The sequence below is a fragment of the Manacus candei genome, unplaced genomic scaffold (genome assembly GCF_025592945.1).
Source record: "Manacus candei isolate 608988 ecotype Guabito, Panama unplaced genomic scaffold, ASM2559294v1 h1tg000034l, whole genome shotgun sequence".
Taxonomy (NCBI): Eukaryota; Metazoa; Chordata; class Aves; order Passeriformes; family Pipridae; genus Manacus; species Manacus candei.
The window spans coordinates 12,947,498-12,974,796 of NW_026138082.1; the positions used below are offsets into that span (position 1 = coordinate 12,947,498).

Consider the following 27,299-nt stretch of genomic DNA (forward strand, 5'->3'; position numbering starts at 1 on the left):
TATCTGAAAGTTGATGAGGCAAAGCAGAGGTTGTCTCATGAAACAATGTCACGAAACTGAACACGCAAATGATATGTAGTTATGCTACTCGCCACATTCTGTTTCACAAAATACTTCTTTCTTCATAAAAAGAAAGTAATTTTTATACAAGGCTACATAAATACACTGCTGGTATATATGTAACACTGGGAGGGGAATATGTGTTTTTGGTGAAAGATGACAATTTGTTGAAGATCCTGCTGCCTACAGGAAAAGGCTGTTCCTAGCAGATAACTCTGATTACCTCCCGAGTGTTTTGTTTTTCTTTAACGCTTCAAATCAAGTCTCTCTGAGATTCAACTCAACTTTCCATGTGTGTTGGTGTGCTAAGGATTTTCTGTATCTTACCATTTAGGAGGAGATGCTTGGACAGCTTTCGTTTGGACACTGCTTCTGAATTGGCAGTGATGTGTGGGTCACAGTTTGGCATGACTCTGTTATAAATGTTTTGGACTGGAATGGGTAGCAATTCCAGCTTCTTATAGGAGGCTGATGTTGCTTAAATCTACTACTATTCAATTGCTTCTACTTTAAAACAGCTTCATTTTTTATTTGATTTTATTTCGCAAGCAGAATGGGAGGTTTTTTTCAGAAAAGATTTTCTTTTTTAGCATTTTCCTTCACCTGCAACTTCTCTTCCTTCCCCTGGCTGCGGTTAGAAATAAATCCAAACATATACTATAAGCCATTCAGTTGGTGCCAGCAACCTGTTGGATATTAAGGTATACCTTTGCACACTTATAACCAGCTCTTCATAACCAAAGCGAATCAAAATAGTTTATGGTAAATGTCTGTGTTAGAACAACTATTTGTGAAAATAGACATCCATAAGAAGGGCACCTTTCACTGAATAGTCACATGGCTGCTTCCAGATTTTCATTTTCACAAGCACAGAAACTTGGGAAGACAAGCTTTCATTTTTTAGTAATTCTGATCAGACAAACCTTTTGTCACCTCTTCTATTTATTATACTAATTGTAAAAGAAACCTATATTGGTGTGCTTTGAAACCTATATTAATTTATTTTTCATCTCCTATGCTGTACTTTCCAAAGCTGTACTTTTCCGAAGCTCTTCTGAAAAGTGCTGGTCCAAATTTGGAGATATGTAACATGATCCAGAGCCTTCAAAAAAAAAAAAAAAAGAAAAAAAGAAAAAAAAATATTCCTCCTACATGCTTAGGTAGAATGAAAATCATTAAGACTAAAACTGAGTTCTGTACAGGCCCCCAGCTGAATACAAAGAAAGAGTGAATAATTTTTGGTTTACTCTGCAAGCCATGTCCAACCCTTGCCCTTAATTATGTAGCAAAGAGTTTCTCTTCCCTTCTCCCCGCTCCACTTTCAAACCTATCATCTCCATTGTAGCCAAAGAGACACGGCATGTGTTGTACCAAAGCCAAAGACATCCTCTGAAAACTTTCAAGCTTTCTACCCCCAAAATTCTGAAGATCTTTCAAGGCTAGAGGCATGGCAAATTTTGTCTCTGCCTCAGATTTAACTAGACACTCCTTGCTAGTTTTTGTCATACATGGTCTCAATGGAGGGCTTGGACTAGACTCCTTTGGCATGTATTAAAGTAGCTGCCTGCAATCCTGTACTGTAATAGTGGAATTCTACTGTAGGTTGAAACAAACACCACAGCCTGTCATCATTTCCATCCTTTCCATCCTTTTACCCTAGAACCAGCATAGGCTTCTTTTTTCTTTTCTTTTTTTTTATTTATGTTTTTGTTGTTGTTGTTGGTTTTTTGGGGGGGTTGTTTTTTTTTTTTTTTACTTATTTGCAAACTAGACTGAAGAATTCCCCCAGTTGATTTCAATCCTGGTCGCTGCACAGGCATTTGTGCAGGGGCGAGGGAAAGAGGAAGTACTACTGGGGCTGCATCCAGAAGTTCCACACCAGTGCTGGTCAGGGGTTCAGCCCCTTTTGGCAGTGGTGCCAGCCCCTGTCTCAAGTATTCATGGGACCAGCAGCATGGAGTACAGAGTTTGCCTTATTTGTCACTTCTCTGAGGAAATTATTTAATCAGTCTCCTGGTGTAGAAGAAAATAATGAGCTAATCTGGAGTCGAGATGCTGTTGGATTGTTTTGGACCTGGCTCATTTCTTAAGCCTCTAACTTTTCTGCATGCAGATGTTATCCAATTAGTTTGGAGGCAGAAGTAGAGTTTCTTAACTTGATTTTTTCTTTCCAGGCCAAATGCCTGGAAGCTAGGGAGGGAAGTGGATGGCACTAGAATAATAACCACCTTCCCTCAGTTTGAGCAAAGCAGTTAAGACCCAATTTTTTTCAGTGTTTTCAAAAATTCTGCCAAGATATACAAGAAGTGATGGGGGAGGAGGAGTGTTCATTTTTTCTCTTTATTCCTTGAAATGCTCAGGTTTTTTCCCAACCACTAAACAAAGAAAGCAAGCAGAGAAGGAGACGCTTTGGTTTGTACTTTACTGATAAAAAGTGTGTTCCTAAAACCTCTCTCAACAGCCTCCTCTGATTTGTAATGATTCTTTTTTTTTCCCTTGAACCTGAACCCTCCACCCGAATGGAGTCTCAACTTTATGATATCAGATGTCTGCTTGCTAATCAGGATTTAGAGCAATGTGATCCAGTTGCCGTGTTTTAGAGAAATATTCATTTGTTTATTGCTGAATGGAAATTCTATTTTCATAACTCCTCCTCATTTAAAGATGACCAGTAGAAGCAGTTTGACCTAAGAAGCCATTCCCCTTTCCTTTCCTGTTTACACTTACAGCATCCTTCAGGAGAGGTGATGGCACAAAGATTTGCTGTTTCTTCAGCTGAAACAGGTTTTCATGATCAGTAATGCAGGGCTCCAAGTCATCTGTGTATAGCTGTAAAGTTACTCATCTAGCAGTAATTTCACAGATACTTCCCTTGTGGAAAGTTCGGCCATGTACTTGGGGGAGAATGGGACTTTAAAGCAGTTCAAATTCAGTCTGGCTTCACTGGTGTGGACACCTGGGCACTGAAAAGTATATCCTCCATTTGCTACACAGTTACCATTCCCAAATGTGGACACCAGCAGAATCCTTACTCCTCCGTCTTCTAGGAGTTTACAAACTAAATGTTTTAACATCATTGTTAGTCTGTGCTTCCCCAGTTGTTCTTTCAAAGATTTTACCTCAAGGAAAAATAAGGCATAGCTGTCATTTGAAATTTACTTGGGGTTGGCGAAATGGTGGCATTTGTCACTTTTACTTTCTATCTTCTTCAAATAGGCCCTAGTGTGTGTCAAACTGGATATTGTTTTGACTTCCTTCTTCTCCCTCTTTGTTCTTCCAGAGAATGCCGAGTAATTAATATAGTATAAAAATGTAGTGTGGCACAGCCCCTTTTTTTTTCTTGTGTAGTTTTCAAACGAGGAGGCTGTCAAGAACCTACGTGAATCAAATTTCAAAACCAGTTTGTTAAAATCACTAAGAGATATGGGGCTGACCATTTTTTTTAGGGTTGAATCTAAAATAATTGGCACACTTGCTGTGTGCTGTTGCGCGTTTCATGTCGTTGACCTTGTCTCCCTGAAGTCTGAATAGCCATCATGTCAGTGACAGTGATGTGTCTGAGCAGTCTGAGGGAGTCCTGCAATTATTTTAATATTTTGCATAATACCAGTAGAAAATAATTAGTTGTGAAGGTTCAAATCCAATTACCTCCTTCCCTAAAACAGGAAAAATAGTGGAAGTTGGTGATAGATGTTAGCAGAGTGAGAAAAAAGCGTAACATAATTGTGGTGTTCCAGTCACTAATTATTTCTTCTCCTTTCTCTCTTGTTTTACAGGGTATGTTTTCAAGCCATTTTTGAGGAAATGTGGTGAATGTAAACTTACTCTCTTTGGGGGGGAAATTTTGGTAAGTGGTGCTGTCTTGATCAATTTTGGTTTTCAATGAGAACTTCAGAAAGTTTTATGTTTTAGCTTTTTCAGTTTTAATTTTTTTTTTAGCTGTCAGGAAATACAGAGATATAGTTGATTATATAGTTGATATGTGTTTGTCTTCCCCTGGTGTGGAGACTAGCAGTATGAGAAGCATTGACAGAGAACAGCATGCTGGGCCTCAGGGCGAGGAATGTGTTTTCATTTGCTCCAGTGGCATCTGCTCTTGTGTTTGTAGCTGTTCCATTCTGTTGAAGAGTGGTTGAACTAAAACCTAGAGTAGAAGGAATAAAAAGGTCTAATTTAAAAACACAGGGTACAAAAAAAACCATGCTAGTTTTACAGAAGATCAAGAGCAAAAGTAATGCAGAGAGAGTACATACTTCCCAAAGTGGTGTCTGATCACTCTAAAATCTTTCCATCCGTTCCCAGGATGTCTGACTGGCATACTTGCCACATGGAACTCAGATGGTTTGCTTATGTCTGAGAGATAGTTAATGCTAAAGATAGTTAATACTCCTGTATACTATACCACTTTTCTATTCCTCCTTTACATACCCTGTGACAAGCTTTGCTGCTTGTCTGGCTGTATCGTATGCAACACTTCCAGAGGCATCAGCTTCCAACAGGCTTCCAGTCCTACATTGCTGTGGAAATATGGCACATCATGGGTGACATGTCTGTGCTGCTGAGCTGCACTGCTCTCATAGAAGGAGACAGAGAAGAACAGGAGGTAATTAGTGACATGCCCCAGCTAGAGGGAAGTAATTCAGAGAAAATTCTTTCAAGCTGCAAAAAAAAGGCAGCAGATCTGGAGCAGTTTGTAGGCTCATCTTGCTTTTCCCTCTAGGAAACCATGAATATATACAGTTCTGGCTAGTACCAATCAATCACCATTACCCTTGGGAAAAAAACATGCCAGCAGAAGACTCTGTCCCTCCTTTCCTTTGACCAAGCACAGTATTGGACTGGTGTCTTTTCTTCAGGCAGAATGTGCAGATTGCAGACGAAAACTGGCTTATTCTCCACTGGCAGAAGACTTCAAAACTGGATTGCCTGCAGGGTAGAAAGCTAAAAATCAAAGACTTGCTCTGTGAGAACACTTGTTCCTTTCTGCCATTTAAAAAACCCCAAATGTTACGTCATACAGAAAGATCTGGATTAGCTAGCAGATGTTTAAGTGTCCTTCTGTAAAATTTGTGCTCTTAGGGATAAGATAAGGTAAGAAAAGATAAGATAGTCAAGATCAGAATTTTACAAAGAAGCTGGCCAAGCAGATGAAAAGTCCTGAACAATTGTACCTGGCTAAACCCTACTGCAGCTCATTCTTTTAAACAGTTTTCTCTCTTCAGGTCAGCTTTTCTGACAATTGTTCATGTTGTAAGTTTGCACCTATATCCATATACTGAGAAATACAAAGAAAAATTATTTAACTATAATTTAGTTGTAGGGCCAAAGATGAGCCCCAGGCCAGAGCATGAGTTCATTAGCCCACGAGATTTTGTGGTGACTTTGATTACTACAGAAGAGGATAGGATCTATTTCTAGTTTTCTTTTTGGTGGTAGTAATGATAGTTTCATCCTAAAAGTTGTCCAGTGTCCTTACAGATCAACTGATCTTTGTGTGGGGTGTGACAAAGCTATGGTGCTCACAGGTGAAGGAGAGCCATAATTCAGAAATAGTGATGCCATGTAACACCAAGGAAAAAAGTTTATCAGCAGACCGCAGTCAGATGGTTGTGTTCTAATTACCCTTCAAAGCGTCAGCTAAGACCAGCTTAGTCTCCATGGCTGACCTTAATGAAAGAGCGTAGCCGAGAACAGCAATAGGAAAGAGACAGAAGAAGCATGTTTCTTAGAATCATAGAACAATTCTAGTTGGAACAAACTGCCAAGAAATGGGAACAAACTGTCATCTTGTCAAACCACCACTTGAAACCAGTCCTATTAGGTCAGGTTGCTCAGGGCCTTGATTTTCAAAATTCAGCTGGCTGGAAACTCTACAGCCCCCCCTGGGAAACTTCCCTGTCTTCAGAGTGAAAAAAGTGTTTCCTTGTTGCTGCTTGTTGTTGTTCACTGTTGAGCAGTGCAAACTTTGAATCTTCTCTGCCTCTGAGAGAGAAGTCTTGAGGAAGGCCTCAAAATCAGGAAAGTTCCTTCTTGTGGCTCCGAGGAGATGTGGTTCCACACAGATGCAGTAAACTTGCTAGTGGGGAAAAAAAACACAATCTAGTTCACAAAGGTTCTGCTTGGATGTTGTTTCTCAACCTATAGATGAAGTTCAGACTTGAAGAGCAGAGCTGCTTGACTTGGTTGAATCATGAAACTTGGAAGAAGGTTAGCTGACAAACTGATGCTCCTGAAAACTACCTGCTTTCCTGACTTGCTTAGAGATATAAATCAATGAAAAGAGGCCCTTCTCACTGCTGGATTGTAAACATCCTGGAATTTCTTCAAGCCAGTCTGGAGCTGGGTTTGTACCACTCCATGCTTCAGGATTTTGCTCTAGAATTTGTTTTCCTACAGCCATTATAGTACATAAACAGTCTCTGCAAAATTTGTTTCTTTTCACAGATGTTCTTTTCACTCTTCCCACTTCAAACTGTTTTCAATCTTTTATTTTGAGGTAGAATAATCATGAGAACTTGACTTTCTCATCTATAAGGATCTCTGATGCCACTGTATGGTTGCCTGTGGCATTCCAGATTCCCAGGGAGTTTAAAAATAATTGCAAAAAAATATGAAACAAGGAAACAATTTTGCCCAGTCTTTGTCCCTAACCCACTGAATCCAAGAAGTACTGGACATCAAGAGAACATTTTGAATTTATCTTGACATAGCAGCTGAGCTCAGAGGCTAAGCAGTTATTTATTTGTCTTGTATCAAAGTCCTAGAAAAGGTCATGCAGCCTCTAGATCAAAAATTCATAATGGATTTAGGAACTGATTAGAGAAGTATGCTTGAATGCTGGGAGGGGAATCTTGGCTGAATTTAAAACTCCCTCAGCTAAGCTGATGACAGTGTGAGAAGACCCCTCATTTGATGAGATTTCTCTAAAGCAGCATTGTAGATTTCAGAGCAGATATTCACATGGCACTGTAAGTCTTGCACTGACCATAGCACACGGCAGGCAGTCACAGAATGGCCACCTTCCACATCAAATACTTATGCAACTGCAAGGAGTAACAAGAAGCATGACTGATGTAGGACAGAAAACCTTGGGGTGATCTGTGTTTTATTTTTTCTCCCTAGTCAGACTGTTCTTTGCCAGTCTGCGCTCCCCTTGAAACTCTTGCCTATTGTAGCAGCTTTTTATATTTCTAAGTGTGACTTATGCTGTACAATTTGGTGTTCTGTCCCTGTCTATCTAGACCCTGTAGTTGGTTACAGCCATCAAGATCAGAGGAGGATAAAGCTGTGAAGTGAATAGAGGGACTGCTGTACAGAAAACTTGACCATCTTCCTGTGCCAGGTGTGGCACTGTGCACTCATCCATTTCTTATAGTTTCCTCTTCCTGGGAGAGCTGTGAATGTTTCAAACACAGGCCTTGAAGCTCAATGTATATCTCGGGGCCTGGAAATGCACGGCTCTTTGCCCTCTGAATTTAGGCAGGGATACCTCCCCACAAGTCCAGGGCTTTTTGATGTTTCAGCTGAAATCTGAGATGCTATGCTTCTATGTGCACGCTTCTCTGCAGATTAGAAGCAACTGCACATCTTAAACAATGACTTCAGCTATTTCTAGTTGCTCAGATATATCATGGAAAATTCAGATTTCAGCTGCTAAGACACTCATCTGCTATTTTGTTTTGGTGTTTTTTCCCATTAAGAACAGTCAGGTTTTTCTTCTCTATTTTAAGCAAACAAAAAAAAAGCAAATAATGACTGCTTTGATTTTAAGAAATTATATAAAAACAGATTTTCAGCATCTTTACACATCTTAAATTTTTTTGCCTTTAGAAAGATAGTGATGCCTTGTGCATTCCTGGGTGTTCAATTTGTATGGTACAATTATTTATATCTCTGATGCCTACCAGAAATGCTATTGAATTTCTCTTGGTAATTCTTCATACTTGTTAGGTTCCTGACAAAAAGTATTATAGAGCAACTATGTAGTATCTGCAAAGAACTTGGAATATGTTCTCTCACTGCAAAAATAACCTGCTGTAACTTTTGCTTTATTACCTGTGCTCTGCCATACACGCAAGAGACCTTGCCAGAATCATTAGCCATTCTCTGTAATTAGGGCTGACCTGGTGTATTTTGGTCCTATTTTAATAGCTTTTAGTTTTCCAGAATCATTAACTTGGGCACTGATGTGCCTCATAGAGTGCTTCTGTTGCCTACCATCATTATGTCTTCCTATGAGCTGAAGATTGTTTTCCTCCTTAGGAAGGAAAGAGTGCAGAGTGCTTGAACATTTTAATATATTTGGGGCTTACCAAGATTTGCTATGCAATGCTTGTGATTCCTTCCATTTTAGTCTATTTCTTTTCTTCCAGTCTAGTCTGTGCATAAGATGTGCATGTTGGTACTGCTGAGTATAGTAAATGTTAAATCTGGTCCATAAGATTTCTAAGAAATGCACTTTGTCCCCTGCCCAGAACTGCATGTGTCCAGTCCCAACCAGACTGGATTTAGTCTGCTCTCTGTGAAGCATTGTTATGCTTGTGTTCAGTTTATTAAATCAGATAACCCTACACAGGGAGATTATGTTCCAGCCTCCTGCAGAAAAGATCTTTGTGTCTAAGTCTCTGTAATTTTCCCAAGTCTTTTCCTACATTTCACTGGTAATTCATTTATTAGAGCTTTTTTTTTTTTTCCCCCTGAGTTTGAGGTGATCCAATAGTTGGAATTGCTCGGCAAAAGAGAGTTAGTCCACGGGCCATCTATGTGGATATCTCTTGCTTTAGCCACTGGAGAAGCAATAGGGAAGAACAGTTAAGACATCAGGTGGAGCAGAGCACTACATGCAGCTGTACCTCTCACCTTTTTTAGCTGGCTCAATGGTAGAGATGTGTGCAGCGGATCACGTTACAGCAGCTTGAATATCCATGATAGGATTTAGCAAGTGGTTGTGTTGTTTTAAATCTAGATAATAAGCCCTCTAAATGCTCTGTTGAAAGAAAAACATTAAGTTTGAAAATTTAGGTGTTGCTTTAGGGAGTATTATATCAACACTGCTCTTTTCTGTATATGCATTGGTGCAGTCGATACAAAACCTTGTGTTCCATCACACTGTTATGTTCTCATACTTTATGTTCCCCTCCCTTCTGTCTAGATAACTGAATACAAACATTTGTGTCCTACAGGGCTATCCAACCCTTTAGAAGTACAGAATTAGATGTGGAACAGCCTTGCACTTGGTTTCATGTCCAGCTCTGATCATTTAATGTTAAAGTATAAGTGCAGCTTGAAGCAGGCAGGTCCCACCCAACTGGTAGTAGGATCCTGGGGTGTTGTAGGTGGGAATTTAGTTGCTGGGAAGCATCACTTCCTTAGTGAGCTCATGCCAGTTGAGGGGGGTTTTTTCAGAGGTTAGTAACTTAGCCTTGTTTGGCAATTTTCTGCAAAGATCAAAACACAAAGATTTTGCTTTGACACCTTGCAAGTTTATGGTCCGACTCACAAAACCTCTTGAGCTGTTCCAGGAGCAGCTAGAAGCTTTTCACGTGAACAATCACTCCACTTTCCCATGCCTTGCTTCAGAATTAGCTTGAAAAATCTTGGCTGACGTCATGCCAAAAATCCAAAACAGCAACAAAGCAAGGGGGGAAAAAACCCGCCCAACAGACATCCAGCACAGAGAATATTGCCAAACTTGGGTCTGTTTGTGCCAAGTTTATAATCAGGCAGCAACAGGGTCTTGGTAGGTAATTCACTCAACCCACAGCTAATGAGCCCTGCAGCACAGGGAGTGAGGAGTGCTGCACAGAGAGCCTGGTATGCTGTGTGTAAGACACAGATCATATCTTGGATTAAAAAGAAAGCATAGCATGATTTCTGGGCATCAGATAAGGCTAGTTCTGTGGATATTGCTCTTACTGAAGGAATAGGTGTTATAGTGACAGATAAATCTATAGGCAGTGTTTAAGGCACGAGTAGGGATGTAGATTTTCCTGACCTGAGTGTGCTGTACTTTGTCGTACAGTGCTGCTTTACTTCTAGAGTTTCTTTTATGAAGTACGGGGGGAGGGAGATGTTCAAGTAATTCTCTCAACATTAATTCTGCCTCATCAATACTTCATGGATTTAATAGATTTTAGAGTTACAGTCATTTGGGAGATTATTTTATCTGCCAAGTTCAGCGGAGGTTGCTGAAACTAAGAGGACAGAATGCATGCGTGTGTGATACAGGATGCTGTGGAATCAGGATTTAATTATTATGGGATTTATTTAGGAGATTTCTCTGTGCTATTTGTGAAGCTTTATGTTGAGCACTAAATACTTTGCATATAGGCAAGTGATCTCTTCCACAAGAGTTTGGTATGGATCTCTAGGCGTAAGTGTCTGTTTCCACCTCACAGCAGAAGCACACTGCTCTAGTTCATCTCTCATTACATCTCCCTCTCACTTAAATGCTCATCTGGCACGAACATAATGAAACTGCATATAAAGGATCATGAAGAGGAGGAGAGATCTCATTGCAGATTACCAAAGCTGAATATTTTTGGACATTGAGTTATTTATATTATCACTTTGCTACGCTCACAGATAAAAGAAAGCCTTGGATGCAATCCAGAAAAATCAAGAACAGAAACTAGTGTAAAGATCATGCATTCGTGCATGTCTTGAGAATGCCTGCAGTGCTATATCACAATGCCCACTCCAAAACAAAAATGAAGATGAGTGGATCCTGAAGGCCAGTGCTCAGTGATGGGGAAGATTACTGCTTGACATTACACTCCATTAGCTGAGGTGGAAAGCTGTCAGGGAGCACTCTGCATTGTTCTGCAGTTGCCCTGCTAGCAATGGTAAACAACATTTGCGGGCTCCAAGGGGTCCCATACAGCCTCCACTGGTCTGGAAGAGTCAGCTCTTCCCAAGACATGTTACCAGGGAAATTGCTGATGGTGATTTTTAGAAAATGTCCAGCGAGCTTAAATTCATGACAAGTTTTTGTTCATGTTAGCTCTGAAAACTCAGAGCTAACAGAGATTTATACAGCCTTCTCATAAATAGTGTTTTGTCCTGGTGACCTTTATACTTGTTCCCTACCCACCTATAGGAATATAATATAGCAAGTCATATTGCTCCTATGGTTTCTAAGGAAGAGAAAATAATAAAAGATTCAACTGTGTAAATGTCATTCCTGCCCAGCCTGTTTAGTGTTATGAGACAGGGAGAAGTCTGCTTTGAATTTTTCCCTCTGGCAGGAGCTTGAAAAACCTTGAATATTGTGTGCATCCTCGATCATGTCATGCAACAGTAGTAGTGAGAAATATAAAATCTACTATCTCATTCTACTAGGGTTTTGAGTGCTGTACTGAGTGCTGAGAATCCTCCCTTTCTAGTCATACAAGATGATATCGAATCAACAACAACCTTTCAGGATAGCTATGACATAGCCACTATCGTGGAAATGTGGTTGGAATGGCTTGCATGACTGCAGTGCTGCAATGGATGGCTACAAGCTCTTCTGAAGGGACAGGCAAGGAAGGAGACGTGGTGTTCTGGCTCTGTATATTAGGGAGTCTTCAGACTGTATAGAGCTTGATGATAGTGATGATAAGGTCTGGAGCACATGCAATATGAGGAGCAGCTGAGGGAGCTGGGGTTGTTTAGCCTGAAGAAAAGGAGGCTCAGGGGTGACCTTACCACTCTCTACAACTACCTGATAGGAGGATGTAGCCAGGTGAGGGTCGACCTCTTCTCCCAGACAGCCAGTGACCCACCAAGAGGATATAGTCTTAAGCTGCACCAGGGGATATTTAGGTTGAACATTAGGAAGAAATTCTTCACAGAAAGGGTGATTAGATATTGGAATGAGCTGCCCAGGGAGGTAGTGGAGTCACTACCTCCTAGGTGTTTAAGGAAAGACTGGACATGGCACTTAGTGCCGTGGTCTAATTGACATGGTGGTCTTCGGTCATAGATTGGACTCGATGATCTCAGAGGTCTTTTCTAATCTAATTGATTCTGTGGGATTCTGCAGTTCTGTGATTTCAGACAGCATTGATTTACTGACATAAGTTTTGTGCTTTTATTTAATCAGATTACATTTCTTACCTTGTATTTTATTTTGTGCAAAACCATGATAACTAAAGCAAGTGACTTTACAGGCAGAAGGATAAAAATAAAAATAGCATTAAATGGTTTAGATTCTTTGTAAAATTATCAGTTAAATCAGGCATGAATCTTAAATGGGATCTAAAATGTTAACTACTTTGGTTCCTTAGGTTAACAAACGTTCCCATTCATGCAGTGAAGATGCTCGATAGAAAAAAGATTCTATGTGAAAGAAACTTCAACTGTATGCTGTGGAAAGAGATTTTAGGTTGTCTCTTGTCCTCTTTTGCTACTTAGCAAAAGTTAGAGGTTTGTCTTTTTTTTCAGTGGGAACCTACACCAAATTATAATACGGTATGCTTAAAGCTAGTGGTTATATCAGTGCACCAGCATCTGTTGCTGTGATGGGTGCTGAGTGTGGTTAGCTTTAATTGGATTGAATCATCAGTCTAGGAAAGTCCTCATTTTGCTCTGATATTTGTTGCTTGTGCGTGACACTTAAGAGTTTTTGTCTATGTTTTCCTCCTGTGCTAATTCCTCAATATAAGGACATTAATCTCTCTCTGCATGCCATTTACTATCAAACATAATCTCCTTTTCCCCATATTTCTTTCTGTTTACATCCTTTGATGAGAAATATTTAGGCCACTACATGTCTTTATTCTTGTCAGACAGAGCAGATGAAAGATCCATTACATGAAATTCTTCTCTATCTATAGAGCAGGATATCTCAAAATACATGCGTAAACATATAGAAAGCATAGAGACTGACAGCTGATAGATGCTGTAGACTTTTCATTGTTTTCTACCTTGGTGATTATGCCAAATGTGTCAAAACACAGGAAAACAAATTTGGATATGAGTGAAGCGGCACATTTTTTGGCTGAGAAGGCAATGCAATGTCCACAGTCCTATTTTTAAGATATACTTCATGACCATTTTGATATGTGTTAATGTCTTTGCAGGAGCCCAAGATCATTCCATTTGCTTTTTTAAATATCTTTTCTCTTGAGTTTTGCCCTCTAACTGACTGTAATTACACAGGGAGGCTTAGTTTGAGTCTAACCACTAGCTTTCCTCTGTGTCATTAGATGATGTTGGAGGATTAGCATGCACAGTTGCAAATTACAGTATATGTCTTCATTTTCTTTTTTCGATTAAACAGTTTATAAACCAAGTGTTTCAGATGACACAGAGAGAGAGAGCATCCATCAAAGCTGACAAAGCAGAAGGAAAGCTTGTGTTGAATTACAGCGCTGTTTGCAGCAGCCTTTTGCTCATCCCAAAGAAGTAAGAACATACTGAACACATAAGCTGCATTGCTAGTGTAAAACAGAATTCTTACATGTTGATACTAAAGTATTCATAATTTCTGTGTTAGTGCAGCATGTGCCTTCCATGTGGTGTAGGTGTTATCCAGAAACAGTTACTTGGAGAAACTTGTCAGGTCATGCACATGGAATATGGCATTGACTGCTATCAGCAATAGTAAATCTTGCACGTAACTGTGGTCCTGTCTTGCTCTGAGCACTTTCATGTGGCTTATGCTCAGCAAAAGATGTAGCACCCTTCATCTAATATCTCTTGCACCAGTGTGCAAAGGGTCTATGTATTGCATAGTAGGCAGAAAGCAGTCCAGCTTGAAAACATTTCAAATAGTGGATGGATGTTGGGCATATCTCAGAGGAAGGAGCTCTGTTTCCAGACGGGGAGACCAAAGCTCTAGAGCTGCTTGCTGTGCACAGCCAGTAGTCTTTGCAAAGACCTCACACTCACATTGGTTTTGGTACTTTGCTTTTCCCATCCAGCTTAGGTCCCCTAACTTACACCTGCTTTTATACTTTTCTGCATCTGTGATTTGGGTGAATGTATGTGAGACCTGAATTTTAAATTTTGTGGAAAACACAGACCTGCTACTGTATTGTTGCAAGACCCCTTTTATAGCATCATTAATTTTCCAAAAATCAAAAGAAAATCATGTTTTTTCTTTGAGGAATATATTTGACACATCGTTGAAAGTCATGTGTATTGTGCAGGACTTCTAATTGCTGTATGAAATATTTCTGTTATTTAATATCAAAAGTTTCAATCACTATATTAAATATTTCCCTAGTTGTGCTTCTGATTAAAGAAACAAAAAATTCCTAAGCCACCACTTTTAAACACTTCCTCTTCTCTAAAAGACCTCGTCCTCAATACTACGAGAGACCAGTAGCATTCCAGGCCACCATCCTGCTTCAGCGGGAGCTATAAGAGTGCTGCTGTCAAGTTATTGAGATTGCTTTGCTTCCACTGTAACCAGCAATTCTCGTGGTATTTTTTTCCCCGAATATTTCTCCTGGTTTTGAAGCTACCCATGAATATAGTCAATGTCTTCCTATGCTCTTTTTTTTGGATTTCTTATGTCTGGGATTTGTTCCAGGAGCTTTATGGTATAACTTTAGGCTCCTCTGGGTTGGAGATGCTTCTACTTATCCAGACAAGAGCTTTCCTTAATTATTTAAGACCAGGAAAAAAAAGAAAAAGGTAAAAGCAGAACAAAAAACATAAAACCTTTTTCCAGTTCCATAGTGGAGGAAGAAAACACCCTAGGCACAGCTGGCAATTAGTTGTATATTTTCTTCAGGTTTATAACCAGCTCTGATAGAAATCTGTTCTTTGATGGACAGTTCTCTAATGATAGTGGACAGTGAGAGCAGAAAATTTAATATGCTCTGCAAGTCAGGGTTGGTTGAAGCACCAGAAAACTGTGAAAGTCGAAGAGAAATCCCCTTGGAGCTTGCTTTGTCTGCTCTCAACTTGCCCTTTCTTGTGTTTAACCAGTTTGAGTCCAGGTCATCTGCCCTAGGCTTATTTGTGTCAGTGGAGTGGGGGAGTGTGAAGGGAGCTGCTTTTTTTCTCTTTTTTTTTCTTTAAACCGAGAACACACAAGGAAAACAACAGGTCAGTTGAAATCATGGCAGTTCATGCAAAGTGTCAGAGTAACTGTTGGTGATGTCAGAAACCTCTTCTTGGTCAGTTTGGCAAGATATAAATTAGCAAGTGACTCTCCAAATGTACTTCTGTGGTTATTCAGCATATTTACTGTGCTAACAAGTTTGACAGTAGTTTAACGTGTCCAGCAACCTCCAGTTACGCTTTCTGTAATTTACAGAAGCAATTCCTTCTGATGTTGCATGCTGTTATCCTGCAAGGGTCTGGAAACATCTAAGCCATCCCAGTCCATTTGTTAAGTTTTATAGGTGTTGCTTATCTTAGGATTAAACAAAGACTTGAAAAATAGGATTCTTCAATGGAGCCCAGTTAAATCTTTTGTAAAGACTGCTAAAGTATGCAAATAGCAGAAACTGACACTCCAGATCATTTAAATCTGTATTACCTCTTCAGTGGATAACTTAAAAACCCCACTGATTATGTAAATGTATTCAGAAACCAGTAGAAGGCTTAAGTATGTGAGAAATCATACTTTTATGTGCTGTAAGTCATCTCACCTGTGTTGTGTTTGTTCTGGGTGAAAAACGGTGTCTGACCGCGACTGGGAGCCTCTCCAGGGAACTCATCCTCAAACCTCTAACATTGTGATTTACAGGAACAGCATTGTGAAACCTCTTGAACCTTTTGGAGCTTCCTGTTTCTTTCTTGGTCTTTTCAAGACTAATGTAATTTTAGCTCTTTCTTAGCAATTAGATTAGACACATGCAATTTCCTTGTAAAATTGCTTGAGCAAGTCCTCTGGTAAACTGTAATAAACTTGTTGTGGCTCAGGGGTGTTTGGCAGAATAATTAAACTGGACTCTAGTGCCACAAATAGGTATATAGTTAAACAGCACAGACCTGCTAAGGTGCTTGGTTAAGATTCTATAAACATAGACTCTATCATGGCCATATGTGTCTTCTGTTTATGGTTTCTGCTACAATCTGTGCATTGTTCTCTCTGAAAAATCATGTTTTAAGTACAGTGAATGATAAAGCAGTTGTATCTCTTACCCCACATGTGTGCCAACATTAGACAGATTCACGTTGATTTGTGCCATGTCTGTCTTAGGTATTAATTTTAAAATAATACCCTGGAATGTGTTTATTTTAGAATAATACTATTTTAAAACAATACCCCTGAATGTTCAGGGATTTTAAGACAAAGAAAAGAGAGCAGTTAAAGATTTCACACAAATCAGGAATCACCTTTGTGAGCATCTTTCCAAATAAGCCTGAGAACTGTACAAAACTGACAATTACTTTTTCATGAAAGGTCCGTATTGATTTTGTGCAGTATGACACATTCTGTTAGGTCTTTGTGCAAAAGAAGCTGTGCTAACCTCCTGCCCCTTCCCTTGACATCCTCATCGTTTTCTGACTGCCTGTGTCTGGTGCCCCTGGAGCTATCCCCATAAACACAAATGCACCTTTCAACATCATTTCTCAAGCGTTTTCCTCTTTGTTTCAGAGAGCACAGTGAAAGCAGAGCATCCCCGTTCACACAGAGACATACCCTTATGATTCCAAACAACAGTCTGATTGCTTAAAAAAAGCCCAAAGAACCTGTGGGTAATTAGTACTGTGTATGTAGTTAATCAATTTAAAATTAAATGCTACTTGCGCTGGTGAAAGGTTGTAGTAGGTTTTGTTATGGCTTTGAAAAAAATCTAGTTTAGTGAAGGCTGTCTCTGAGAAGGAATATTGGTTCTTTGTGTGCTGCCTGCGACAGAAACAAAGCTGGGGGTGCAGTTTTCACAAAGGATGCTGTAAATTTCGTCTCCTAGATCATGGAATTCCTGTGCTGATTTTAAGAGAACAGCCCTGCAATGCAAGGAAGCGGATGTATCTCCTTGTGCACAGCAAAAGGAGGTGGTGTGCCCGCGGTCTTGTGGGTGAAATAGGAACCTCATCTCCGGCTTCCTAGTCCATCATCCTCATCATTAGACGATTCTGCCTCCCAGGCAGACAGATTACTTCATATTTTCATTCATTAATGATTTATCAGACAGCTCCTCTCCTGAAGGCTCATCTCCTCAGTTATACTCACAGCCCACACGCAACCAGCAACATGTAGCTGCCAGCTGGCACTCTGGTATTGGGAGAGCAAGTTGCTAGCCCTTCCCGCATCTCCTGCTGCCCCCCCTCCCCTCCCTTCCCAGCTGCTCAGCTCACCTGCCAGCTCCTTGGTGGATTAGATTGCACCAAAGCCATCAAATCTCCATGTGTCCTGTCCTCCTATCCCATCTCTCCAATCTGATTGCTTAATGTGCTTTTCCTTACTATTTTTTTTTAATTTAACAAAAGAAAAAAAAAAAAGAGAGATGAGGTGACTCCACTTGTAAAGTGGCAGTACTGTGTCTGTCATGGAAATAGTGGCCTCTCATTTTGGTGAGACGGTATGCTCAGTGGTGACTTACATTTTAGTTCCAGATAGACAAGAGGGAGTGCTGGGGAGGGACTGAGTTAGCTGTGTCTGTGAGCAGGAAGGTGTGGATTGGCAACAGTTTCAGATTTTGCTATCAGGTGCTTGGCAGAACAGCTCTGTTGAAATCCCTCTCGAGTTGTCTCTGTGAGAGAGTGATTTTTATCACGTTGCTAAAGATTAACTCTATTCTTGTTCTCTGTTCTGCTCCCAGGAATCAGGCATGCTCTGAGGTCTGGGAAAGAGAATCCAAATGAATTCTCATGATGAAAATTCAGAATTGTTTGCTACTCTCCAACTTGTCCACTGCTGGCAGGTTGTGACCAAGAGCAAGGGGAACAAGGGCTACAGGATAGGACGCAAAAAATATAAACTAGGAGAAAAGAAATAAATGAAACTCCCTTGAGTCATTTATACATGAATGTATAACTTTTGAATGCTTAATCTGTTCTTGGTAAGTGGTGACTGATAACTAATTTTCTGTCTTCCCTCTCCCATACCCTCCCAGAGTGTTCAGAAAGGACAAGTGATAGGAATAATAAATCTCACTATTTTAACAGGCTACAATACAAATTATGGATTGTGTTATGGATACCTCGGTAGAGAGAAACTTACTCTTCCTAGGATGCCTAAAAACTATTTTCACTTATATAGTTTTTGAGAACTTTCTGAGTTATTCAGGTCCCTCCACTTACCTCTTTGGCACAACACTTTTAAGTAACCAATGTTAAAGGCATCAGGGTCCAATCAAGCAGCCTTGTTCCTCTTACGACTTGAGGATCGCTAGAGACTGACACTGAGTGGGCTCAGACTTGGGGGAAGTCTAGATCTAAAGCCAGACCAGATTACCTTTACTCTAGGTCTCTGAGCTGGAGCTTTGTACTGCTGCTCTAAGGAGCGAGATTAAAGGTGAAGGGGAGTTCAGGCTGACACACATAATGGCGTTACCATTCCATTTTGTGCTGCAAAACTAATCAGTTTGGATGCTTTTGGCTTTGGAGGGGAAATAGGTGCATGAGAACAGTAGGTGCTTGTGTTCTTTGAACTGCCAGGTGTCTGAAAAACCAATGTCAGCTCTGAGGGTGTAGGAACTCTTATTGCTGCTCTGTGGCCAGAGCAGGCTTCAAGTCTCCCACAGGGGGGGATGGGAGGCCATGGCAGGACTCTGCTCACACAGACTGAGAAGAGAGTGCATTGTACAGTGACTCAGGTCAGAACAGGGGGAAAACCAAGAACAACAGCAAGTAACTTATTTCAAGAGGTAGTTCATGAGCAGAACAAGGACTTGGGACATGGGTCTTGCAAGTCCCCAGACCAAGGACACAGTCCACTGGTTGCTGCAAGACTGGTGCATTCCAGTACTGTGGATGAGGATGGCAACCAAGATAGACAAAGCACTTGCATGCATTAGCAGCTGTGTCAAAATGTCTTTCAGGTCTCTCAGTAAAATATGTCAAATCTAGCCCATGACTGTCAACAGAGCTAAGGGCATGTTGCTCTAGGAGATTGCTATCAGTAAAGCCTAGTGTAAATTTACAGCACCTGACTACTTCATTTTCTGTCCTCTGTATGTGGAGTATGTTACCTTGTGGATAGGGTGCATTAAGTGTGCAAGAAGTTGCTGTAGTGTAAAGAGTGTGCGCTGAATTTCCACCTAGTGCTACCTGTCTGTGCTAAACCACAGTTTACCAAGCAGTTGTTTGTTTTTTCTTGCATCCCATCTCTTAGCTTTACCACTTGAATTAGAGCACAGGATCTAAAAAAGCAGGAATTTGAACCACACCTTTTCCCTGCAAAATGTATACCATGCTTTTGTTAACTTACTGAATTGTTGCATTTGTCTCTGTCTTCTAAAAGGAGTGAGAGGAGGATTTTTGTAAGTGCAGCAGGTCTGCGTATGGTCTGGCAGAATCACGTATTGCTGGGATTAGAAAGGGCCTCTGGGGATCATCTACTCCAACCCTCTGCTCAAACCAGGGTCAACTTAAAGTTGGTATCTCAGGGTCATATCCATATGGGGTTTGGATATCTGTAGCAGTGGAGACTCTGCAGCCTCTCTGGGCAACCTGTGCCAGCATTCAACACCCTCACAGTACTATAGGTTTTTTCTTATGTTTAAATAGCATTTCTTGTGTTTTAATTTGTGCCCATTGCCAGTTACTGGACACCACTGTGAGCTCTTGCCTCATCTCATTTACTGCCTCCCATGAGGTATTTATATGCATTAATAAGATTGTCCTGAGCCTTCTCTTCTCCAGGCTGAAGAGTCCCAGCTCTCTCAGCCTCTTCTCATAGGAGGGATGCTCTAAACTCTTAACCATCTTTGCGGACCTTTGCTGGATCTGCTCAAATAGGTTTGTTTGTAAGTATTAAGTCCAGCACAGCATTTCCAGTTGTGAACCCAGTCACCTGTGTTAGGGACTTACCATCAATGCACTTCAGGAGTCTCCTGGATTGAACCCTGATGATTCAGGTTGACATTTTCAGCATTTTTCAACATGTTTAATGTATCTGTGGCTGCTATTTCTTTGTGCAGACTATTCAGTCACTTTACATTATTAAACTATTGAACATCATCCTGAAATTATGCCCTGTGGAATGCAGTTTGCAAAAGAAGGCTCAGTTAAGCTTGTACCAAAATGAAACATATAACCCACCTAATATGTTGGGTTTTATTTCCTCCCTTTTTCTCATGCTTAAATGTAAAATAAGCATTATACTGTAGGAACCAGGCAAAGGCTAATTTGCCTCATTTGAATGTGAAAAGGAGCCCACATCCTTCCTGTGCCCTGCAAAGAATGCAGAAAGACTTTACAGAGAAAACAGATGTACTAATATGTATCACTTGTTGGGGGGAGGGGGAATCCAGGGTGCTGCCATTAAAGCAATGCTGAACTTGCAAGAAAACAAAAGCACCAGCATACAAAATATAGTTCTGGGAAGCTGACACAGTTGGGACTGTTTTCTTTTGCTTACATTTATGCTCCTGGCACATGAAAACCTGCTCTGGAAAAAAAAATATATACAAAAGAAAACATGGAGCCTCATTTTTCACACTTCGTCTTTACTGAAGACAATTGAGTGCCCAAAATGCAAACAAAAGACAGAGGCTCTAGCCAGGCCATAGGGAAATCTGCATTTCAGTCAGTATTGCCTCATCAGAAGAATACACTACTGACATCATAAACAAAACAAACATAACTTTTGGAAGTATCCCTTAATTTTATTGGTATTTTATATACCTCTCTAACACATAAATATGAAAGAGCTAGTCTTGTTATCTCACAAATAATGCAGAATATAGTGGGAAGGGTTTTAATGGTCTAATGGTTTTTAGCATAGAAGATAGAGAGCAAATGATCTCAGATGTTATTTCTATGGCTATGCAATCCAGTTCAGAGTACTGCCCTTTCCTGGCCCATCTGTTTATCCCTTTCCAAGAACTTTGGCAATGAGAAGTCAGCACTGACCAGTCAGCCTGTGAATTCTAGTGCTCCCAACTTCCCAAATTCAGCAACCTGTCTGATGCAGATTTGGCCCTGTAGCAGTATAGCCTATCTTGCCAGCTTTTAGCTTGCAGACAGGAGGCAGTAGCATGTGGCCATTTATAATTTATTATATACATGTATCGCCAGTCAAGGATAAGTATAGAAGAATACTTTAAAGTTTCCTATTTAAAGGCTGCCTCAGACTTCCTAAATTAAAAAGTGGTTTTCATAAGCAGAGGAGTGAAGCATAACAGTTACACAAATTCCTTCGTTCAGCAGTTTTAGCTGGGTAACGTCCATGGGTGAGTATGGTGCTTTGTGAAGATCTTGTGCTTTTTCTCTAAATGCAGCAAAATGGCCATTTCCTTACAGTCTGCAGTACTGAGGTTCAGGGCAACAACAAAGACCCTTCAAAACTGACATTTCCTGCTTGATGTACTGTTTGCACCTTTGGGAGGCGTTCTTGATTTGCAGAAGTTTTAAAACTGTAGCATTGACACAAATATCCAGCCATGGATAAGACAGGCTCAATAACCTTGAAAAGGGAAATTTTCAACCCACTTACCTAAATCACTTACATGAATGTGAATGCAGCACAAAAGCTGAGGTGTTTGAATTGCAGTTTAACTGCTGGCTTGTTTTGTGGGATCAGGCTAAATAAAATCTTGGCCTTGAATCTGTGTATTGGAACAAACATCTCAATGCAGCACACTGCAGAAGGAAGGAAGCAGAAGAGAAATTAGATCACCTTCCTGCATTATTTCTTGTAAGTGTAGTCTTCTTACGTATGGAACACAAATTTCCTGTTGTAAAAATATTGTAACAACCTGCAGTAGTCAAACAACAGATAATCTGTTGTTGCTGAAAACTGGAGTCATATTAGATGAGCATGTTTAGAGGGAAGTATTCAAAGACTGCAGATGATCAGACCTCTCACTCTCTGAAAAGATAGTGAGCGTGAACTACATAACAACTGCTGTGATTGTCATAACAACTGGAGCTTTACATTATGGAAGAAATAAAAGACTAACTTCATACAAATGACAATGTGAAGATATGGGTGCTTTTGATTCTTGCTTTTTGTTTTGTATCATCTATACATTTAGACAGAATCATATGGATATCTTATCCTCTCTTCTTCATGTGCCTTAATCCTAGAGTGCAGGTGCTTTATTTGTTTCTGTCTACAGTAATACAGGTTTGTACCCCCACTCCACAAGTTGTCTTACAGCACCATTAAGGCCCAGCTGCATGAACTGCACCAGCTCTGTTTTGTGATAGCAGCCATGGAGGTGACAATCCAATTCAATAACAGAATCATCAATCATAGAATAATTTGGGTTGGGAGAACCTTTAAAGTCTATCTATTCCAAAACTCTTGCCCTGGATAGTGACACCTACCACTAGACCAGGTTGCTCAAAGCCCCATCCAATCTGACATTAAACATCTCCAACAATGGAACTTTGTCAACTTCTCTGGGTAACCTATTCCAGTGTCTCACCACCTTCATTGGAAAAGATTTCTTCCTATGTCCAGTTCAAATCTACCCTCTTTCAGTTTAAACTTGTTGTCCCTCTTCCTACCACTACAGGTCTTGGTAAAAAGTTTCTCTTCATGTTTCTTATAGCCCCCTTTAAGTTTTGAAAGGCTGCTGTAAGGTCTTCCTGGAGTCTGCTCCATGCTGAGCAACCCCAGCTCTCTCAGGCTGTCTTCATAGGAGAGGTTTTCTAGCCCTCTAATCTTCTTTGTGGCCCATCTCTGGACCTGCTCCAACAGGTCCAAGGTCTTGTAGTGGGGACCCTAGAACTGGATGAAGTATTCCAGATGGGGTCTCATGAGAGCTGACCAGAACCACCTCCCTCAACCTGCTGGTCATGCTTCTTTTGATGCAGCCCAGGATATGGTTGGCTTTCTGGGTGGGAATCATACATTACCAGCTCATATCTAATTTTTCATCCATCGGTATCCTCAAGTCCTTTTCTATAGGGTTGCTCTCAGTTCCTTCATCCTTCATCCTTCACCCTGACCCTGGTGCAAGATGTTGCACTAAGCCTTGTTGTATTTCATGAGGTTCACAGAGGCCTACTTCTCAAGCCTGTCAAGGTCCTCTGGATGACATCCCTTCCCTCCAGTAGTCAATGGCACCACTCAGCTTGGTGTCATCCACAAACTTGCCGAGGGTGTGCTCAATCCCACTGCCTATGTCATTAACAAAGATACTGAACAGGGCAGGTTAGATTAGATATTAGGAAGAAATTCTTTACTGTGATGGTAGTGAAGCACTGTTGCAGGTTGCACAAAGTGGATACCCCATCCCTGCAAGTGTTCAAGGCCAGGTTGGATGGGGCTTTGAACCATCTGTGGAAGGTGTCCCTGCCCAGAGCAAGGGGGTTGGAAATAGATGATTTTTAAGGTCCCTTCCAACCCAAACCATTCTATGATTCTATGATTAAATTATTTATAATGCCTGATGCTTTGCAGCCTTAAAACCCTTATTGCCTAAACATTACAATATATACACACGTCCCAACACATCTTAAAAGATTCTGTGGCTTCTGATGCTCAGCCAGACTGTGGACCACATTTTGTGGCCACATTCTGGGGGCAGGTCACATCAAGGGTGGTAGGTGAAGAAGGACAAAAGTCTGGTTTTTCTTTGTCTAGGGGTGGTCTGATGTTCCACTTCAGTGGCTGTAACACATGATATGTCTTCTCTGGGACCACACTTCTTATGGACATTCAAAATGGTAATTTTTATCTGTCTCTCGATCATGGTCAGATAGCAGATGCAGGCTTTTATTGTGGTAGAGTGACCCACTCAAGTAGCTGCAGAAGAGCAAAGTGAGAATCATCACAAGACTTTCTCTTCTTGGAAACACTCCAGGCACACAGAAAGAGGAAGCCTTGAGTGTTTCATCTGGTTTTTGCGTTATACCATTGCAGACAATCTTTCTGCATGGACTGAAGCAGGGAGGAGCTGGAGGAATGAGAGGAAAAAAAATTGTGAGTAGCAGAGGTGGAAGCCTTTCTTAGGAGAGGAAGTAAAAGAGAGAAGAGGGAATGAGTTTGGGATCTGTTCTTTTTTCTGTTTTCATTGTATAAAGCTGAGAGACAAGCCACATTCAGTCCCGGTATTTTCCCTCATGAGTTCTGAAAAACTGTACCATTGATATGTGGGATTTTTATATTTTCCTTTTATACTGAAGTTATTTCAGGAGCAACAGCAACCAGCTGGAGAAGAAAATCTTTAGCTTAGCTTTTTATTCTCAAGATAGGCATCGTATCATCCTTGATCTGGTTTCCTACCATAATTCATGTTTTGCATGGAAAAAAATATTCCCAGCTTCTCCACTTGCTGTCCTTGTGCAGAAAACATCAGTATTGCCTCAGTGTTCTCTGACATCAAACTATGCAGCCTGAAAGTTGCTAGAGCTTGGATACTGAAGTGAGTGGCAAGGCACAATCATATTGAAAACAGGTCCACGCAGTCCCCTAAATTTTAGAAGAATGGGAGAAAGAGGAGTGTTTTGTTTTGAAGTGAGGGAACTATATTAGGAACTCTTTTGAATGTACTATGGCCATAAAGGACTGAATTAGGCTGTTCCTGAGGTTTTAAATTAATATCCTCTATAGAACAGATGTTTCATGCGTGTTATGTGCAACTAACCAATTATATAGACAAGTCATGTAAATTTAAGCTATAGATTAAATGCTATGTATACATCCAAATGATACTTAGAAATGTTTGTCTTGGCTCTCCCTTTCTTAGATAGCATGTATCAGTGTTGCTACTGAGAGATAAGCATGTGTTTGGCTAGGTTTCGAGTTGTGCTTTGTTTTCTCTCGTTTTCTTCAGTGGGGAAAGGAGATTGGATAAAACTCTTTTCTGGTCTCTGTTGACATCAGCACATTCGATCTGCCTGTGTCCAAAAGAATTATGTCAAAGCGATTGCCTGCATTTGTTTCTTAGCGTGTTCTCCAGCAGCACTGTCGCTTGAGGGTCAGACTGGAATACATTAAACTGGAATTGGGGCAGAAACTGCAGCCAGCCTCAGGTCAATGATGCCTCTTGAGATTTGCGAAAGTGACACTTCTGGGGTTCATTGCATTAAATTCCATAGCATTTCTGTGTCTAGTCTGGATGAATTACAAAGGCAGATGGGATGGTTAGTCTCTCACTCTCCCGTATAATTCTTTGTCTGTGTGTCTGGAATAAAAGGACAAGTTTTTCATCTATTTATTTTGTAATATTTAAAAAAAAGATTTTTTTTTTTTAAATCCATGCATTAAAGCTCTTTGTTTCTATGTAGTTTCTATCATTTATGTTTAGGAAGATTACCACAGTTACTTTATCTGTAAAATAATATTTGTGGAGTCTAGCCTCTGTGATCCTTGTAATGGTACAACTTTCGACATAAGCAAGCCTTTACAAGGCTTAAAAACACAGTTGCACATGTGCTTAACAGAATATCCTCATGCTGTAGGATGTAGTTGGAGTTGTGCCAGAGGAAAAGGAAATAAAATGCATCCAGGAGGACAGAAAGTATTAAGATGCAAAAGTGCACAATTCAAACCATACGTTTGCAGGGTCTGATTCATCTTTTATTAGTAGTTCTGAAACCTCACTATCAGTCAGCTTTCCCAAAACTTTTGCTCTATTAATGACTAAAGAATTGCAGGTTTGAGTCTTGAGAACTGTTGATAGGAATAGTGGGTATAGCAGGGATGAAGTGCTGGTGTGTATGAGTGCATGTACACGTATATATACACACACCACGCTTGGACAGGCCATCTTCCTCCCTAAAATTTTCACAGACTTTCTTGTTTTAGTTCACTCTGCAAAAGTTTTGTACTTTTTGTACTACAATTTTACTGAAGATGTATGTTTCTTTTATGTTTGTAACATAGCACTGAGATTTTACTATGTTGAGCATGCTGTGTTTTAGCAGGCATCACTTACTGAGTGACCGAAAGTTTGAAAAACATTTTTCCCACCTGTTGAACAGAAGTATATATGTAGAATCATAATTAAATATAATTAGATGTTTCTTTGAAATAATGCCTTCTAAATCTCTGGAGTGGCATATGTGAACCAGTCCTGAGCTCAAGCAATTGGGATTATTTTATCTGTTTTGTTTGCAGAATTTACACTGCAGCATTCAGTCGTAAGTGGGTTCATTCGAGAAGCTTAAAATGAGATGATACCAGCAACTGGCACAAATCAAACACTTCCCTGCCTTTCCACTCCTGCACATTGATAGAATTAATACTTTCTGGCCAAAGGCCCAGGTTGAAACAGGCAGCATGGACAAAAGCTTGCACTGCCTCTTTAAAAACCACCAAATCTAAATATGGGCATGCTGTGGGATGAAGCAAATTCAGTTGCCAGGTCCTTAGGAACCCACCTGCCCAACCTCAGCCTTGGGACAGAGCACCAAAAGCTTTCTTGGCAGCACCCAGTTCCTTCAGGGTGGGGGAAGGGAATGAGAAGACATATGTATGTCTTGAGTGACCTAGGAGGTGCCTGCAGGAGCAATGCTCACGTCCACTCATCCTGCTTAAAGGCACTAACTTGTTTTCCTGAAGAAGTAGCTAGTCCAACAATTCATCCCAAAAGGATGAATTTGGGACAGGAAGTATCTGTGAGATATGAAGGACTTCTTCCCTCACCATGATTCTCTGAGGTCACTTTCTGTGACTGGACGATGCTTGGGATGAAATCCCAGGCAGATCCCTGGGACAAGGTCCCAGTAGCAGGCAGCAGACGAAGTGAATTGCTGAAGCGAGGAGTTGCAGGTGCTCTCTCAGTGTCAGAGCTGAAATAACACCCATCAGTTTCCTGAAAGTGGTTTCCTTGGCATTTCAGTGTGAGGAACTTTGTACAGTGAGGCTTTGCGTGGAGCAAGTGCTGGGAATTGAGAGCCTGCAGATCCTGCAGAAGACAGACAGTTGGGCGTCATTTGTACTTAGATGGCATCTCATCCCCAAAAGGTTGGGGTTTCCCCTGGAGATATTTTGTAAGCCATGAGCAGGAAGGCTGCCAGGATTACTACCCTGGAGAAGGAGTGTTTCTTGGTGGCAACACAAAGCCCAGTGTGATGCAGTGACCACTCACCTGACCTCCAGCCTTAGGCAGGCAGTAGGTCTTACCTGCAGGAGCTCCTGCTTTGTGCCGATTAACCCAAGCCATGTGGGTGTGCATCCTTTTTAAATCAAGCATAGTTATTTCCACAGCTTTGCAGAGACAGACAGT

At 40.7% G+C, this 27,299-nt stretch overlaps 1 protein-coding gene across 4 annotated transcripts in view; it reads left to right on the plus strand.

Annotated features, from left to right (window-relative positions):
- FYN (FYN proto-oncogene, Src family tyrosine kinase) overlaps window positions 1-27,299 on the plus strand; it is a 143,208-nt gene that overhangs the window by 56,947 nt on the left and 58,962 nt on the right. For all 4 annotated transcript variants that reach the window (XM_051792203.1, XM_051792200.1, XM_051792201.1 and 1 more), the window contains exon 2: window positions 3,837-3,907. The gene's annotated coding sequence lies outside the window, so the exon portion shown is untranslated. The remainder of the gene's footprint in view (window positions 1-3,836; window positions 3,908-27,299) is intronic.